This window comes from Sorex fumeus, unplaced genomic scaffold, assembly GCF_029834395.1.
Source record: "Sorex fumeus unplaced genomic scaffold, SorFum_2.1 ptg000097l, whole genome shotgun sequence".
NCBI lineage: Eukaryota > Metazoa > Chordata > Mammalia > Eulipotyphla > Soricidae > Sorex > Sorex fumeus.
The window spans coordinates 1835899-1850425 of NW_026606154.1; the positions used below are offsets into that span (position 1 = coordinate 1835899).

Here is a 14527-nt window from a genome sequence, read left to right on the forward strand (position 1 = left end):
AGGATAGTGACAGTGACAGGAGAGATCCAAGGTTTAGGTGGAGATCATGTTTGGGGGATAGTGGCAGGAGAGAGACACTCGGAGAGCAAGCTTCTTAGCCAGGGATCGAGACGGACAGAAAGTTTCTCTAGGAGAGACAGGCAGTGTGGTCTAGAAGCAGCAGCAGGGTTCTGTTGGGGGGTGGTGTGCTGGAGCAGGGACACCCCCCCTTCACCCATTCTGATGGGAGACCAGGGGGAGGGATGGTGCCAGGGAGGGGGAGGCCACGGAAGCTCAGGTTCTCTCTAGGTGTGAAATATTAAGAGTCCGATGGTCCTGCTATTAGTGACTTATAATGAAACCTAAATGGTGCCACTTCTCTCATTGCTTGGTTTCTTGGTCGAGAGGACCTTGAGCAGGAGTTTTCCAGGAGTTCTTTTCCACCTGCAAATGAACCAGGGATTCATAGCTTCAAGGATAGCTGGAGGGATCTGTGGAAAAAGATAAAGATTTATATTCTTTTATTATTATTATTATTATTATTATTATTATTTGCTTTTTTGGCTCACACCCAACAATGCTCTGCAATCAGGAATTACTCCTGGAGGTGCTTGGGGGGGGACCATATGGGATGGTGGGGATTGAACCCCGGTTGGCCGTGTGCAAGGCAAACACCCTACCCGCTATACTATCGCTCAGTCCCCAAGATTTAGAATCTTTTTTTTAACAAAAATTGTTTTAATTATAGTAAGATTTCCAATAGAAATTTGAAACATTCTATGACTCTGGTTTCAAAGAGTTGAAGTTAGTTAAATGGGTTTCCTTATTTCAGAACTCTCTAAGAACATCACTTAATCACTTAATCACTTAATCCCCGTTATTCATCAATTTATTCGAGCGGGTGCCAGTAACGTCTCCATTCATCCCAGTTGCGTGCTAGCGTAGCCCAATAGTATCTGTTCGTTTTAGGAACATGTAGAGCCTCAAACCGATCATTTAGGGTCTTGACGAAGAAGTCTGACCATCTTATAGGTGGGCGTCCACGTGATCTTTTGATGTCTCGTGGAATCCAATCAGTAATGGCTCTAGTCCAGCGGTTGTCTGTAAACCTCATTACGTGTCCAGCCCATCTGATTTTTGATGTCTTGGCAAATGAGACAGCGTCCCTGATTCTTGAGCGTTGACGAAGATCAGAACTCCGGATTCTATCCCTCATTTGAGTGAATCGTGATATCCCAAGCATAGTTTTTTCGATTCCTCTTTGAGAGACCCGAATAGTGTTCTCATCCTGTTTTCGTAGGGTCCAGGTCTCTGAGGCATATGTTAATGCAGGAAGAATAGTGGAATCAAAGAGATGTGCTCATAGCTGGAGGTTCTTTGTCCTTTTAGTTATTTCTTCAATGCTCTTGAAGGCATTCCAAGCTGCTCTCTTCCTCCTGCGCAACTCAGGTGCCAGGTCATTCATCATGTTGATTTCTTGACCTAGGTATATATAACTGTTGCATTCGGAGATGGTGGTTCCGTTGAGAGTGAATGGAGCGTCAGGAACAAGGCTGTTTCTCATAAACATTGTCTTCGTAAGATTCAGGTGTAGTCCGACCTTTCCACATTCACGGTCAAAGTCGTTCAGCATTTGTGCCGCTTGGCTGATGTTTGGTGTTATTAGAACGATGTCATCAGCAAAGCGGAGGTGGTGTAGTTGCCGACCATCTATCTTCACTCCCATGTTTTCCCATTCCAGTCGTCGCATGATGTTCTCGAGGGTGGCACTGAAGAGTTTTGGTGAAATGGTATCACCCTGCCGAACCCCTCTCTTGATATGGATGATTACTTCTTTGTAGAATGGTGAGATCTTGGTAGTGAATCCGCAATAGAGCTCACGAAGGATCCTGATGTATTGAGTTTGTACGCCCTGATTGGCTAGGGCTTCCATGACCGCTTCCGTCTCAACAGAATCAAAGGCCTTCTTTAAATCAATGAACGTTAGACAGAGCGGCATCTTGAACTCCCGAGATACCTCAATGAGCTTGGTTATTGTGTGGATATGGTCGATGGTACTGAATCCTTTTCGGAATCCAGCTTGTTCACATGGTTGTCCTTCATCTAGTGTTCTGCTAATCCTATTCAGGATGACTCGAGTGAATAGTTTGTAGATGACAGACAATAGGCAGATTGGGCGATAGTTGCCAATGTCGTGGATGTCTCCTTTCTTGTATAGTAGTACAGTCCTGCTGGTTTTCCATTGGGATGGAACCTTGCATTCAGACAGGTAGTGTGTGAAGAGTCGAGCCAATGTATTGATGAGTACTGATGGTAAGTTCTTCAGGTGTTCAGGTCTGATCTTGTCTGGGCCAGGTGCTCTTTGTTTCTTTACCGACGAGATAGCATGTTGGATTTCGGAAGGGAGAACATTGGGAACGACATATCCATCATGTGGTATGTGGTATGTGGGCAAGTGGACGTGGCTATTAAAGAGATCTGAGTAGAAGTCATGAACAATCTTCTCCATTGCCCTTCTGGAAGATGTGATAGATCCATCAGGATGTCGGAGGGCAGTCATCTTGGTTTTGTAGTTGGTGAAGGACAGGCGGGCATTACGAATGTTTTTCCCAGCTTCTGCTGCATCTACCAGTACTGCTGCTCTCCTGTTTTTGAGGTCATCCTTAATGGCTTCTCTGCACTGTTTTGCCAGTTCAGACGTTCACTTGTGGTTGCCTGAGGCACGTGCCAAGCCACGTTGGCGAATAAGTTCAAGAGTGTTCGAAGAAAGACGGTTTTTTGTGGTTATCTCTCTCTTGGCATTCCTTGCACAATCATGGAGGTGCTGAATCATTCGATCGTATTCCTCATCAATGTTGTCAATGACGGCATCTTCCCATGTTGCCGCAATAGAGTCAAAGAGCTCCCAGTTGGTGGTTGTTCTGGGAGTCCTCTTCTTAAACCTTGCATTCTTTTCTCCTCGTTCTGTGAGGTAGAATTTTGCACGAAGAAGACGGTGGTCTGATCCCGTTTGGAATTTTGGGACAACAGCAACATTAAACTTTTCTCTCTAAGAACATACAAAGCTAATATTTTTTGTGAATTTTATGTTAATAGCATTTCCCCAAATTACATGGTCATAAAACTGTTTTGCCACCAGGTGTCTAGGAAACTTAAATCCAAGGAACATATATTGCTATTGATGGTTTGGGATATAAATAAGATACATTTCTGGAAAATGTGTTAGCCAAGGGCTGGAGCGATAGCACAGCGGTAGGGCATTTGCCTTGCGTGCAGCCAGCCTGGCTGAGCCGGGTTCGATTCCTCCGCCCCTCTCGGAAACCCCGGCAAGCTCCCGAGAGTATCTCGCCCACATGGCAAAGCCTGGCAAGCTCCATGTGACGTATTCAATATGCCAAACACAGTAACAACAAGTCTCACAATGGAGATGTTCCTGGGCCCACTCGAACAAATCAATGAACAACGGAAGGACAGTGCAGTGCTACAGTATTAGCCAACATAATATATTACCGGGGCTGGAGCGATAGCACAGCGGGTAGGGCGTTTGCCTTACACGCGGCCAACATGGCCGACCCGAGTTCGATTCCTCCGCCCCTCTCGGAGAGCCCGGCAAGCTACCGAGAGTATTCGATATGCCAGACACAGTAACAACAAAGTCTCCAATGGAGACGTTACTGGGCCCGCTCGAGCAAATCGACGATCAACGGGAGGGCCTTTACCTACCAATATATTACCAAACACAACAAAATGATGAACATCAAGTAATCCCTCAAAATAAAGCAAATGGATTTGTGCGTGTTAAGTAATATCTACAAATCTACAATAAAAAAATATACATTCAAGAATTTGGTCTTTTCTGCTACTGGCAAACTTAAAAGTTTATAAAAGAAAAGCTCTTCAAATACCACCCATAAAACATCTTTTATTTTGAATTAGAGGACATCAAAGCTCCAAAATATTACGACTTATAAGATCCAGAGTGGGTCAGGGGGACATACCTGACAGTGCTGGGTAGACCATCGGGGACCATCATCCGTGATGCTAGGATTCAAACCAGGGTCACCGCTACAGACTTGAAATTTGTACTCTTCAGCTCCAAGAGCCAAGATTTTTTCTGTGCCACACTGTGCTCAGGGATCACTCCTGGCAGGTTTGGGGAGTAATATGGGGTACCAGGGATTGAACCCAGGTCAGCTGCGTGCAAGGCAAGCACCCCTACTCCCTATACTTTCTGATCCAGAAAAGGTTTTTATATTTTAAAATTAAGTTTTAAAATTTTAGTTAGGGTCTGGAGAAATAGCACAGCAGGTAGGGCGTTTGCCTTGCACGCAGCCGACCCAGGTTCGATTCCCAATATCCCATATGGTCCCCTGAGCACCGCTAGGAGTGACTCCTGAGTGCAGAGCCAGGAGTAACCCCTGTGCATCGCCAGGTGTGACCCAGAAAGAAAAAAAAATTTTTAGTAAGCTCAAATCTGTCAGTATGACATGTTTTATCTGTACTAAGAACAAAAAAGTCACACTAATGCAGGATAGAATTTTGACGACTGATAATCCTTGTATATTGGACAGCATCCAGTTACAATATCAATATAGATTTCATTCACCAAAGGAAACATTTTATTCAAAACAAACACTGTCCTCCTGTTGTTCATCGAGTTTTGCTGGAGCGGGCCCAGTAACATCTCCATTGGAGACTTTGTTGTTACTGTGTGTGGCATATCGAATATGTCACGGGTAGCTTGCCAGGCTTTGCCGTGCGGGCGAGATACTCTCGGTAGCTTGCCGGGCTCTCCGAGAGGGGCGGAGGAATCGAACTCGGGTCAACTGGGCTGGCTGCATGCAAGGCAAACACACTACCGCTGTGCTATCGCTCCAGCCCAACATTTTATTCAAGTTTCAAGAAAAAAAAAGTGGAAAATTATGAACTGAAGAAAAAGGTCAAGTTAAAACCAGAGTTTTCATTTGGTAGAAGCTGAAATCGGTGTACACATTTATCAAAGAACGGTCCTATATGGTATTTCTCAATATCTTAAGCGGCTACCAGGCCAAACCTGGTTTTGCTGCTTTTGCTCTGTTTGTACCTTTCTTTTTCTCTTGCTTTGCCTTCAGTCTTTCTTCTGCCTTGGGTTCATCCAGATAGGGTACTGTCCATGCTGATCTAGAAGACTCTTCTTGTTTCTCTTAATGTCAGTCTCCGTTTTCATGTCATCTTTTTCATCCTTTACTGTTGCACATTCAATCTTCTGGCAACTTTGGGGTTCCACCACAGTTGCTATTTCTTGAACATCTTTCATTATAACATCAGTGTCTTTTTTTTTTTTTTTTTGCTTTTTGGGTCACATCCAGCAATGCACAGGAGTCACTCCTAGCTCCGCGCTCAGGAATCACCCCTGGCAGTGCTCAGGAGACCACATGGGATGCTGGGAATCGAACCCGGGTCGGCCGCCTGCAAGGCAAACGCCCTACCCGCTGTGCTATTGCCCCAGCCCCATCAGTGTCTATTTTAAGAATACTTTTAAATCTGCTGAGTTCCTTTGGGGCCTTCTTTTTTCCTTTTTCAGCCCGCATTTCCCTTTTCCACTTACCCCGCAAGCTCTTAGCCATACTTGATCCAAGGGAAACTCACAAACTCTGCCGCAAGCCACTCACGCCACCGGAAAGTCCCCAAGATTTAGATTCTTATCTACATCTTTTTTAGATAAATATGTAAAAATATTTATTTCGATAAATATTTAAATTTATTAAATAAAATTAATTTTGTTTTTGGTCCATGCTTGTCCATGCCTAGGGCTTACCCCTGATTCTACATCCAGGAATCACTCCTGGTGTTGCTTGGGGGGAGGGGATGGGGACCAAATGGGGTGTGTGGGATTGAACCCCGGTCAGCTACATGCAAGGTCAATAGTGCCCTACCTGCTGTTCTATCACTCCGGCCCCCAGAGCCTCACTTTATCGATCGTGGGGTCCTGTGTCCATGTTCATCACTGCCCACACAACTGCGTCCAGAGCATCCAGAGGAAAAGTTGCCGTGGAAGACTGTGTTGGCAGGGAAAGGAGAGGAATGGAGGGGAAAGAGAGGAAGGAAGTGTGTTTGGGAAGTCATTGGGGGTTTCTGTTAGAACCAGCTCCCTGGGGTGGGGTGGGGTGGGGCCAGGTGGGGCCAGGTGGGGCCAGGAGGGTGGTATAGTGGCTCATCACAATCACGACCATCCTATTGTTCGTCACCATTCTGTTGTTCCTCGATTGCCTCGAGCAGGCCCCAGTAACGTCTCCTTCGTCCTAGCCCTGTGATTTTTTTTTTTAAAAAGTGGCATATTCAAGGCTCTTTCAGGGTTAGGAGAATGAGACCCTTCATTGTTACTGGTATTTGGCATATTGGGTATGCCACGAGGAGTTTGTCAGACTCTGCCCTGTGGCCAGGTTACATTCAGTAGCCTGCCAGGTTGTCCAAAGCAAGAATGAGATAATAAGATGTCGCATGGCCGCGTGCTTCTGGGAGCTGGGTTTTATAGTCTCTGGGTCTTGGCCGTTGATGGGATTACACAGCGCCAGGAGGGCCAGTTGGTGGGTGTGACTCCTGCCTACTGGAAGAAGGAGGATCTGGGTGGAGGATGCTCAGCCCCGATCCGAGCAGGCTTGGAGACCTCAACCCGGGGACCCGCATGACTTTGTTCCTCTGCCGGTGCCTTCATGTGTGTGGAGAGTGGTCTCAGCATGGTTGTATAGGTATAGTGACTAATCTGGGTTTAATCCCAGCACCCACTCCAGGCTGATTCCTGAGCGCAGAGCCAGGTGGCAGTGCGGCCCCCAACCGGAAACAGAACCCAAATAAAGACAATAGTTCTGTAGGGATGTGCCTGGCATGAGGTCGGGGTTTCCTTACCCCTGACCGCAGGGGTGCTCTGAGGGTGCCTGGAGCCCCAGAGACACCCAGGATCCTTCTGGGGGTGTCTAAGGTCTGGACTATTTTAATCACTGTGTCGAGATGCCGCACGTGCTTTTCACTCCCGCTTTCTGACAGGCGTGCAGGGGAATTTTGCAGAAGTGTGATGCCACAGCAGATTGGATGCTGGAGTAAATAGGAGAATCCAGCTGTCTTTCCAGCCAGACACGAAAGAAATCCGAGAAATGTGAAACAAAGTCAGTTTTCTCACTGATTCTTTTTTTTTAAATTTAAGAAAATAGGTTTTTTTTTTTTTGAGAGTTAGTTGCTTCCATGAGCCTTTACTGGGTTATTATGGTAATGTTCAAATCAATTAGTAAATATTTAAAAACATTATCAGCTTTAGTAGTGTTGAGAGACACAGTCCTTATAAACAAAAGCAGCTCCTTGTGGGTCTCAGTTAAGATGTTTTTATATTGAGTGAGATTCTGTGGTTTACTGTGTTATTAATTATGGTTTCTCTTCCTGTCATCATTCCAGTGTGGCACTTAATTTTTCCCCATTTTAGTGTTATTTACTTTTTAATTGAATCACTGTGAGAAACAGAGTTATGAAGTTGTTATGATTGGGTCTCAGTCATAGACTGTTCCAACACCCTTCACCAGTGTAGGATTCCTGCCACTAATGTCCCTGGTTTGCTTTCTGCCGCCCCCACTCCCAGCCTGCCCCTGGCAGATGCCTCTCTCTCTCTCTCTTTCTCTCTCTCTCTCGCTCTCTCTTTCTCTCTCCCCCTCTCTCTCTTTCTCTCTTTCTCCTCTCTCACCCTTTTCTCTCCTCTCCTCTCTCTCCTCTGTCTCCTCTCTCCTTCTCTCTATCTCTGTCTCCCTCTCTCTCCCTCTCTCCCTCTCTCTCTCTGTCTCTCCCTCCCTCCCTCCCTCTCACCCTCCTTTTTTAGGCACTGTGGTTTGCAGTACTGTTATTGTCTCTCCTTTCAGTACTCAGTTCTTGTCCAGAGTGATCATTTCCAATTATCATTGTGGTAGCGGTGTCCCTTCTCTGTCCTAAGTGTACTCTCCTACAACTTGTGGCAAGCGTCCAGTCATGGGTTGGTCTTCTTGGTCCTCATTTCTACTGTCTTTAGGTATCATTATCAATATATCACTGTCACGGTCCTCCCGTTGTTCATCGATTTGCTCGAGCGGGCCCAGTAACATTGTGAGACTTGTTGTTACTGTGTTTGGCATATCGAATACGTCACGGGTAACTTGCCAGGCTTTGTCATGAGGACGAGATGCTCTTGGTAGCTTGCCAGTCTCTCCGAGAGGGGCGGAGGAATCGAACTCGGATTGGCCATGTTGGCTGCGTGCAAGGCAAATGCCCTACCCGCTGTGCTATTGCTCCAGCCCATATATATATATATATATATTTAATTTCCCTCAAATGAGGGCAGTCATTCTATGTCAGTCCCTCTCCTTCTGTCTCATTTCACTCAGCACATTCCTCTCCATGTCCGTCCATGTAAAAGAAAATGTCAGGGAGCTGGAGTGATAGCACAGCGGTAGGGTGTTTGCCTTGCATGCAACCAATCCAGGTTCGATTCCAGCATCCCATATGGTTCCCGGAGCACCAGCAGGAGTAATACCTGAGTGCAGAGCCAGGAGTAACCCCTGAGCATCACCAGGTGTGACCCAAAAAGCAAAAAAAAAAAAAAAAAAAAAGCAAATGTCATGGCTTCATTTTTCCAAATGGCTACGTGGTCCTTAATTTCTGAAAACATCAAGAAGTCCATTATGCGCAGCAGTCTGAGTTCCAGTGATCTCTGGAAAGAGGCTGAGCTCTGGAGTTCCTGAGCTTGGGAGAAGCCTGGCCGCGTGTGATGGGAGGTCAGTCGGGGAACCTCTCAGGGGCTCAGAGTCTTCATGTGTGATCCAGGCTGCCTCTTGCAGTCCCTGTGGATGTCAGTGTCATGAGCAACCGATTATTTATTTATTTATTTATTTTTGGTTTTCGGGTCACATCTGGCGATGCTCAGGGGTTACTCCCGGCTCTGCACTCAGGAATTACTCCTGGCGGTGCTCGGGGGACCATATGGGATGCTGGGAATCAAACCCAGGTCTGCCACGTGCAAGGCAAACGCTCTACCCACTGTGCTATCGCGCCAGCCCTGTGAGTGACAGATTATGACAGATTATTAGTGGCACTTTATGTAGGACCGGGCACAAGGACCATTCTGTAAACGTTGGTTATTATTTCACCAAAGAAGTAGTTGACTATGTGTGTACGGGACTCCGTGCCAGAGTTCTTTGGCTCATGCCAACCGCATAGAGCACTCCTTCCCTGGCGGGTTCTGTCGTCTGGCAGGGCAGACACCCCTGGATATGTTTGTGGAATTTGGGGGCTCAGTCAACGGGCTCAAGTTAGCCACCTCCCATGGGATAAAGCCAGGGGGTGAAAAGGCATCTGTGACGGTTCCCTGAGCAGTCAGTGAGTTCCCACTGAGATCTTCAAAGCATCGCTGCCTTCTGCCTCAGTTTAGAAGTTGGCTCTGCCCCACTTGAAAAATCCACCAGAATCCTCTCCTTGCTCTCGGCTTCCAGAATCTCCTGTTCTTCCCAGCCATGGCCACGAGAGGGCGCCTCCTGCCTTCTTATCCACAGCGCCTGGGATTGTAGCTGAAGGGGCCGGAGTCTGAACTGATGTCTGAACTGATGTCTTCGGGATGAGCTTAGCTTGGTGAGTGTGTTCAATTCTCCAGAAAATCCTGCTTCTGATTTGAATCAGTCAACCCACAATGACTGATTTGAGAACTATTTCTTGAGAACTAGGGTGGAAGGGCAGGGGGTTAGGAGGTGGTCTGTATCATTACCACCCTAACTGTAGTACTGTCCTCCCGTTGTTCATCGATTTGCTCGAGCGGGCACCAGTAACGTCTCCACTGTCAGACTTGCTGTTACTATTTTTGGCATATCGAATACATCACGGGGAGCTTGCCAGGCTTTGCCGTGAGGAACTACCCTAACATTTAAAAATTTTTAAAAATTTTTTTAAAAAATTTGAATCACAGTAAGGCACAGTTACAAAGTCATTCATGCTTGTATTTGTGTAATGTTCCAACACCTGTCCCTTCACCAATGTGCTTTTCCCACCACCAATGTCCCCAGTTTCCCGCCCGCCACCCCTACCACCTCCTGCCTCTATGGCAGGCACTTTTCTTCTCTCTCTCTCTCTCTCTCTCCCTCTCTCTCTTTATCCCCCTGACATTCTTGAGCATCTATATTATAGCAGGGCCATTGGGGGGCCTGGGATCAAGCCTGGGTTCCATGCACCCAAGGCTTCTACGTGAGCCCTGTCCTCAGCCTCCTTTTTAAAATTCAACAACAGAGAACATCAGCTGGTTTTTTTTGTTGTTGTTATTATTTTTGTTGTTGTTGTTTGAAGGCTGGAGCAATAGTACAGCGGGTAGGGCATTTGCCTTGCACGCAGCCAGCATGGCCGACCCGAGTTTGATTCCTCTGCCCCTCTCGGAGAGCCCGGCAAGCTACCGAGAGTATCTCGCTCGCACGGCAAAGTCTGGCAAGCTCCCCGTGACGTATTCGATATGCCAAACACAGTAACAAGTCTCACAATGTTACTGGGCCTGCTCGAGCAAATTGATGGACAACGGGAGGACAGTGACAGTTGTTGTTTTTCATATGGGGGCCTTACTAGGGGTTGCTCCTGGCCTCTGTGCTCCGGGATCACTCCTGGCAGTGCTCAGGGGACCCTGTGGGATGCCGGGGATCAAACTCATATCAGCCACATGCAAGGCAGGTGTCCTCCCCGCTGGACTATGGCTCCGGCCCTGGTCCCTTGTGTCTAATTGTCATTTTGTTTTGTTTTCGATCCACACCCAGCAATGCTCAGGGGCTACTCCTGGCTCTGTGCTCAGGAATCACTCCTGGGGGAGTGTGGGGGACCCTAGGGGATGCTGGGGATGGAACTCGGGGTGGCTGTGTGCCAGGCAAGACCCACCTCTTGGCCGAACTGTTGCTTCGACTCCTGTTTCTGTTTGTTCTGAGCTCAGGGATCACTCAGACGCAGTGCCAGGGATTGAACCAGGGATGGCTGTATGCAAGGCGAGTATACAAGCGTGTGTGTGATTTTATTTTATTTTTTATTTATTTATTTATTTTCTTTTTGGGTCACACCCGGCGATGCTCAGGGGTGACTCCTGACTCTGCACTCAGGAATTACTTCTGGCGGTGCTCGAACCCGGGTTGGCTGCGTGCAAGGCAAACGCCCTCCCTGCTACGTTATCACTCCAGCCCCATGTGTGTAATTTTAGAAAAAGGAGTGAAAGAAGGAACTTAATGCACATGACATTGACGGGGGCTGGGGAAACAAAAAAAAAAAAAAAAAAAGGAAAAACCAAAACATTAAAACCTTATTTGGGAATCGGATGCCCGAAAGTGCAAAATCCTCACTTTCAAACCAAAGCCTGGGCAGGTTTTGTCGCTTGTCACCGACCTGGACTCCTCCGGATAGTGGTCTGGGCTTTCAAGACATGGAGCCGGCGTGCCGGGGTGGGGGTGGGGGGGGACGCTTGAGTGGCGGAGCATGTGCCAGGCCCTGAGTTCAACCACTGGCACTACGTGGGTGCCACTGGGTGTAAACCAGTGCATATGCACCATGGGGCGTGGCCCCGAGATTAAAGCCAATACATTTTAAAAAAAGAGAAAATAATGGAAGGAAATGGGGTCAGAGGGCAACTTGACTTTCCTCACTGCCTCCCAGCGAGGCAGAGTTGGGGCCCTTGGGATCCCTCCACTGCTGCTTCCTAGATGAAGACGCGCACACCTCCCTCCCCCCGCCCCCGCCTCTGCGAGGCCAGAGCACCCGGCCCCACCCCTTCGGCCCGAGAGGGACCCCCTCCTCATCGGCACTGATGGGGGCTTTTCCGTTTTCTCATCTCTCATTAATGTTGATAGCAGGACGGTGCCCATCGCTCCCCTTTGTTTGCAGAACCGAGCACCAGACACGCTGCACTGGATCGGGAAGGAGGTTTAGCCAGCGCAGGAGCGTTGGGGACGGAAATGAAGCTTGGCCGCCTCTCAGCAGGGCAGCCTGGCCTGATCCTCAGAGGAGCCCTCTCGTCAGTCTCTTGTTTCTCCTTCTGGAGCTATTTCCCCCATGTATAAATCAGCATATGTGAATACAGACTTCTTTGGAACACACATCTTTGGAACACACACACACACACACACACACACACACACACACACACACACACACACACCCTTAGAGGTTTCTCTGCCTTGCTGTGCTTCCTGAATTTGTTCTTTAGAAATGGATGTGGGCTGGAGCGATAGCGCAGTGGTAGGGCATTTGCCTTGCGCGCAGCTGGCCCGGCTGAGCCGGGTTCGATTCCTCCGCCCCTCTCGGAGAGCCTGGCAAGCTACGGAGAGTATCTCGCCTGCACGGCAGAGCCTGGCAAGCCACCCGTGATGTATTCGATATGCCAAACACAGTAACAACAAGTCTCACGTTGGAGACGTTACTGGGCCCGCTCGAGCAAATTGACGAACAATGGGAGGACAGAGCAGTGCAGAAATGGATGCACACACACACACACACACGTCTTTGAAACACACACACACAGACACACACACACACAGACCCACACACACTCCCTAAGAGGTTTCTCTGCCTTGTTCTGCTTCCTGAACTTGTTCTCTTAGAAAAGGGTGCTGGAGAATGTCCGGTCCTTTTTTGTTTTGTTTCGGGGTCACACCCGGCGATGCTCAGGGCTTACTCCTGGCTCTGTTCATTCCTGGTGCTTCTCGGGGGGGGACCCTAGGAGATGCCAGGGAGGGAACCTGGATGGATCGGCCAGGACCCCACTGTCCTTTCTCTCCTGCCTGATGTTCCAGTCTGTACCCAGGAATCCTGGTGTTTGTGGGTTAGCCGGGTATTAGCTATTGGTGGGCGCTGAGGTCACCCAGCGTCTTGTCTTGCCGTTACCAACAGGGCCGCCAAGAACAATTCGTCACTTACTTCTTAGCCCCAGTGGTGTGTGTCTGTGCCCTCATTTGTGCCAGTGTGCCCAAGTAGGGCGTGGCCTCGGGCAGACTGAGGCACATGGGTTTCGAGAAGCGAGTTGGGGGCAGGGGAAACACCCCACATTCCCCCATATCCTGAGCAGGGTCAGGTGGGAAGGCCGCAGGCCTGGCAAAATAGGTTATAAGCATGGGGGTGTCGGCCCATGGTGAGGGTCGTACATGGAGCTGAGTGAAAGGTCTCCCCCAGGTTGAAAGAGCTGAAGCCACCCAGCTCTGCAGGAGGGTTCCAGCAAGCCTCCAGCCCAAGCGGCACCATATCCTCGGGGCTGGCACCGACCTGTCCTGCCAAGCATCACCAGCTGGGAGTGGCCCTGCCGCCCCCAGCCCCGCAGGACCACTGGAGAGGGACCCTTGCCCCAGCAAGCAAACAGCCCCCCAAGGCAGCAGGAAGTGGAATGGCGGGCTCTCGTCTGCCAAGCACCTGTTGGCTCCAGTGTTGGCAAATACCAGGTGGCTTCAGGCCGGGCCCGGAACCCTGGGCTGGGTCAGGGGTCCCGACGGCAGAGGCCTCGTTAACCCACGGCTCTGGGTCTCTGGGGTTTGGGCCGCACCTGGTGATGCTCAGGGGAGCCGCAGGCTGCATCTTCAGCTCTGGCATCCGCTTCCCCAGGGTACCGGTGTACCATCATTGACTCTCCTTGGCACCCAGGTTGCTGTGTGTGCACACATGTGTCTGTCTTTGTGTGTCTGTGTGTCTGTCTCTGTGTCTGAGTCTGTGTGTCTCTGTGTCTGTGTGTTTATATGTGTGTTTCTGTGTGTGTGTGTCTGTGTGTGTCTGTGTGTGAGTCTATGTGTCTGTCTCTGTATGTCTGTGTGTCTGTCTGTGTCAGTGTGTCTGTGGGCCTGTGTGTCTCTGTGTCTGAGTCTGTCTCTGTGTGTCTGTGTGTCTATATGTGTGTTTCTGTGTGTCGGTGTCTTTATGTGTCTGCATGTGTCTGTCTCTATGTGTGAGTCTGTGTGTCTGTTTCTGCGTCTCTGTGCGTCTATATGTGTGTTTCTGTGTGTCTCTCTGTGTGTGTCTGCCTGTGTATGTTTCTGTGTGTCTCTGTGTGTGAGTCTGTGTGTGTTTGTGTGTGGCTCTGTGTGTGTGTCTCTGTGTGCCTCTGTATGTGTGTCTGTGTGTGGCTCTGGGTGTGTCTGTGTGTGTGTCTGTGTGTGCCCCTGTGTGTGTCTCTGCTTGTCTGTATGTCTGTGTGTCTGTATATGTGCCTGCGTGTCTGTGTGTCTGTGTGTGTCTGTCTGTGTATATGTCTGTGTGTCTGTGTGTCCGTGTGTGTGTTGGGGGTGCCAGGGGAGAGGGGGAACACGGTGGTGGATGGCACTTCCATGAGCTGGTTGGTGACTGTCTTCATAATGTGCCTGTCTACCTGCCTTCAGGCCTTTAGACACTCTGTGTCAGCTGTCTGGAGCCCTGTATGTGTGTGTTTGTGTGTGTGTGTGTGTGTGTGTGTGTGAGTGTTTCTGAGTGTATGTGAGTATGTGAGTATGTGAGTGTGTGAGTGTGTGTGTGTGTGTGTGTGTGTTTCTGAGTGTATGTGAGTATGTGAGTGTGTGAGTGTGTGAGT

General features: G+C 48.9%; 1 pseudogene; it reads right to left on the bottom strand.

The window, feature by feature from the left end:
- Positions 1–5018: 5018 nt before the first annotated feature.
- LOC130041098 (protein LLP homolog) lies at positions 5019–5585 on the bottom strand (annotated as a pseudogene).
- Between the last annotated feature and the right edge of the window lie 8942 nt (positions 5586–14527).